General features: G+C 32.6%; 1 long non-coding RNA gene across 1 annotated transcript; it reads left to right on the top strand.

Annotated features, from left to right (window-relative positions):
• Window positions 1-2,483: 2,483 nt before the first annotated feature.
• LOC108113224 lies at window positions 2,484-2,889 on the top strand. Its single transcript, XR_005993884.1, has 2 exons — window positions 2,484-2,607; window positions 2,706-2,889. It is a non-coding gene; the product is annotated as an uncharacterized LOC108113224 (long non-coding RNA).
• Window positions 2,890-4,784: the final 1,895 nt, after the last annotated feature.

Below are 4,784 nucleotides of genomic sequence, written 5' to 3'. Positions count from 1 at the left end.
CAATTTACACAAACTATACCGACCAGTGCACTGGGCAACAAGCCCACAACCGGCAAAACCACCCAGAGCTTCCCCTAGAAATGTTCCAAGATGATTGATCTGCAACACCTATGGACATAGGATATTTCACTTTTTTACGCATATTGCTTAGATGCACTCTAACCACTGGAACGCTAGCCAATTTTGCAAATAATACCATGAGTTCTGGATAAAAATGTGTCTAACCAGGCGGGTACTCGGAACATGACTCTCGTAAAAGATTTTAGTAACTGGACGAAAGGAACGCTACCTGACAAGGACAAATTTCAAAATATCAATGATGTATGTTAAAGCTGGACGAGCAGATCACGCTTGCAGAATGAAACCATAAAAAACGTATGTTTCTGGAAATGGAGAGAAATGTAAATTACAAAGACTTACATATATTTGGAAAAAGAAAAAAGGCCAGCTTATTCAAAACATCTATAACCGAGGACTTGCACAGCAGGTCGGTTACCATTATTAATGAGGTACATTTTCAAATAAGTTTTGATGATCGAGAGTCGAGAATTAACACTTAAAACAAACAAAACTTAATTAACAAGGTTAAAAATATCGATAATAGTTCAAATTAGTCAAATGATTTAAATTCATGTAGATTTACTCCTAAAATCAAAAAGTACTGGAAAAGACAAAATTAAAAAAGTCTTTATGTGTAATTGCACAACAATGGTAGTCTAAAGTATATAAAATTTTGAAAGAAAATAAATAAAAGAAAATATATTTATTTATTATTATTATTTACTTATTATTTATAAATATTTTCAAAATAAAGTAACATAAAAATATGAAAGTGAATAGTGCCTGGCATTTCCAAGCGACATTCCTGGGAATAGGCATTTAACTTAAAACTTTAATTACAAATCCTTTTCATGTTATATTGAATAAAATTTTCTGTCTTAATTGCTGAAAAAATGCATCCAATTTACAGTAGAGCTTGACTTTTGTTTTAAAAAAATACTGTCTTCAATTCTTATTAAAAGGCGTATGTGATAACGGTTTTAATTTTTTGTTATTCATTTCTTCATTCAAAAAAAAACTTATGCCAAAAAATAAAAACAACAATCAACTTTTAACAATATTAATAAGCAGATTATCAATGTTTTTGGGCGTTAAAGTAGGCCTGGTCTAACTGGACAGTGCAAGTTATTAAGAAGATCACCCTGCAGTGGACCATACTGTTTCCTTTTTTTTTGTTCCTTTTTATCTTATAATATAATCGTCCAGACAAACAAAAAATAAAATATTAAAAACCCACAGATTTTTGTGGTTTCTGGGCTTAAGCGAGAAAGACCAGCAGTGTTGGCGTTCCCTGACCCCCCTTAATCTAGCTTGCTGTTTTAGATTCCGAGATCATAGGGGGCATGGGTAAATCACACAGCTGTTGCTCCTGATCAAGAATAAACTATACCACACCCTTTTACTTCAAAATATTTAAATTGGACAGTTTCTAAAATAAACTGATTAAATTTGTGTTTTTCTGTGTGTTCCGCCTACTTACACAAATGGCAAAGATAGATTTGTACTGTTAATCATATGTACAAGCTTTCTTGTAACTTTCGGTTAATTAATAATATTATTTGCATCATACACATATAGTCAATATCGGAGTTAAATAACTGCTTCCTGATGAGCGGGGAGGAATTGGGCCTAAATACACTGAAAAAATTATTAAAAATATGCCACACAATTAAGCGATATCATAAAAAATAATGGCTAACATACCAAATATTAAGTTAAATTTGTTTTCTAGAATATTAAAGTAAGTTAAATTTAGCTTTTTTCGTTGTTGTTTTATTTTTTGATTTTTATTTTAATTTTAAATAAAGATTTAAGCTTTACTATACCACTTAAATTTTGTTTTTTTTTTAGTTAGTTTTACTGTTTTCTTTGCGTCTGAAGTTGAAAAATAAAAAATCGAGTATTAAAGTTATCCATTGTATGTAAAAACGGAACACCGTTCAAAAAGCGCTAATCAAGCATGTACAGTGACGAACTAAACTCAACCATTGAGTGTAAAATGTTGATATAAACTTTCTCGTGTTATTTTTTTATAATATTATATGTATAAATTTTTGTTTATTTAAATGTCTAAATTTTAAGGGGAGAAATCGTGCCTAAAAGTTCATGAAGCCTTCTGTGCCAATAATTTAGTTCGTCACTGTATGTAAGTGAGTTTTTTTTTAGAATTTAATATACATATGTAGCTGATCTGGTATTTTTCCAAAGACGTAGTAGGCACTAGAGCCCCAACAATACTTTAAACTGGTTTTACCTTAAGGGGCTTACTGATTTTTTGGTTTTCACTTATATCAAAAGACAAGACGAAAACAATGAAGAAACTGCTGTGCAGGGGTTGACACCACTAGTGAACTGAAGGACAGGCCCGGTATCTTCCTCTCTTTTCGTCGCTCTTTCTAAATGTGCTTTTACAGATGATAATACCTAACATTATTTATCGCCTGTGCTTTCATTCAACAGCGAGCAATGCTGTCGATCAGACGCTAGCGCTTTACAAGACATACATATGTACATACATATATGTATATGTTAAAAGTTAATGTTCATGTATGTACAAGAAGCTACAGGAGCCAAGACAATAAGTTTTTAAGTACCGCGGCTTTAAAACTCTACAGAAAAACATTTTTTATTTATGATTTTTAAAGACACACTCATGTTGTGAATATGAAGGTGCTTGGCCAACTCTTTGTGCGTAATTATAGTGCTGTCTGTGTACACGACGAAGTGGCCTCCAGTCAGCGCGCACCGATGGTGACGACTGCACTTCGATTGGGTTCGAGCCCTAACACAGATCTTGCGCTGCCTTCTAATCAGGTCACCTTTCATAGCGTGCAACGCCGCAAGAGTCTTAAAGCAAATAGATCGTTGAAGTCAATAGACATCTTGGGAAGCTTTTTCAACGAACCAAACCAAGGCAAACGAAATCGAGCTCCTACGCGTAAGTCTAATGGGTACCAGAACAGTACCTCTGTTTTAAAAAAATGGAATAATGGTGTTCTTAATAAAAAGCATACAGTCACGGAAACATTCATATTTATCTAATAAGATAATTCAAATGCATATATGTATGTATTTTCTCGACTTTATTTGTATCAAAAAGTTTATTAAAAATCGCTTATGATTACGAAGCAGTCGAAAAAGATACCGTACAAAAAGACAGCATAGCTGTTTGGTATAGCACTTTAAACGACAACGAATAAAATTAAGGGCTATGTCGGCAACAACATATGCATATACATATGTACATATGTACATATTTTTCTCAAACTGTCTTTTCAAACCACAAAAACCACATATTTATGTATGTATGTATTTCAATTAGTTGTGGGTTTAGATCAGGGATGCTCAAAATCGTCTGAAGGCAGAGCATTTACTCACATACAGTGGCTCCAAGCTTATTTCGTGCAAGAATAAATCGAAGTTTAAATTTTATAATGATACTAAACCAGCAGAGCTATCAAAAAAATTTAAACGCAGTAATGTTAAGAATGTCGCATATTACTAATTTAAAAACATAAGAATTTTTCATACAAAAACTAAAAAATAGGGCAATTCTGACGCTCAAGCTTATTTCGTGCAAGCACTTAAATGGTAAATAACTCTAAACTGCGACTTTTAAATCCATTTTTTTCTTAATACTAGTAAAAATATATTAACAAAAGCATATTTATTTATTTGGTGACGTTTTTGTGTTGGTTTGCAGCAGTGCACTGAGAGAAAAAATCATCACTCATTTTACAGACCAGCCAAATGCAAAATACTCTAAATTGAAATGCACTGAGAGCAAAAAAATCATCACTCATTACACTGACCCGCTAAATGCGAAATACCGTCGGCACATAATTTATTTGTACACCCGTGAGTTGGAAGTTAATTCCTTAATATCTCGAGAAATACGTAACGGAAATTAAAATGTAATACCTCAAATGAAAGATATACATTTCGAGAATATATTATAAACATAAAATGAAAAAGTTTGAACTTTAATACTAGATATTTTCCTTAATAACACAAATAAGTCATTTTTTTACGCACAAAAATTACTCGTACACTTTATAAAATATTGAAAAAACAACAATTTCAAAGATTTAAAGATTTTAATCTTTAGTGGGTCCATCTTTGGCCTGAATGGAAGCTTGTAAGCATTGACACATGCTTTTTATAAGGTTGCTCGTCTCGTCAGCATCAATTGAATCCCATTCAGGTATTAATGCGGTTTTTAAGGATTCCTTCGAGGATATGTTGTCCTTTTCTGGAGGATATCCCATAAATGTTCAATGGGATTCAAATCTGATGTTTGTAGAGTCGGTTTTTGCTCCTTGCAGTGATATAAAAGCCACTATTGCACTAAATACAATAAATATATCGGGTCGTTATCTTATTGAAATACGAAAGTCGCTGGATTCTGTCCAAGTTTAAGGGCACATGGAATTAAATTTTGGCCTAAAATGTCTTTAAAGTTTAAACATAAATTTTTTAATTTTATCTTCCGAAAAGACCATTCGACCCACTCCATCTGCAGCTGTACACCCATAAACCATCACATTCTGGCCAACGTGCTTAAAAGTTGGAATCAAGTCTTTTCCTTTATGGCTTCATTTGCCTTTTGACATACTTTAAAAGGACCATCGTGTCCAAAATTTTTCATTTTTGATATGCCAATAAATATAACGTTCTCCCAAAATAATTCCGGCTTGCTTACATACGCATTTTTTGTTATAATC

Source organism: Drosophila eugracilis, unplaced genomic scaffold (genome assembly GCF_018153835.1).
Source record: "Drosophila eugracilis isolate 14026-0451.02 unplaced genomic scaffold, ASM1815383v1 contig_468, whole genome shotgun sequence".
NCBI classification, from domain to species: Eukaryota; Metazoa; Arthropoda; class Insecta; order Diptera; family Drosophilidae; genus Drosophila; species Drosophila eugracilis.
The sequence above is the reverse complement of the archived record's forward strand: the minus strand, read 5'-3'. Positions and strand labels throughout refer to the sequence as shown.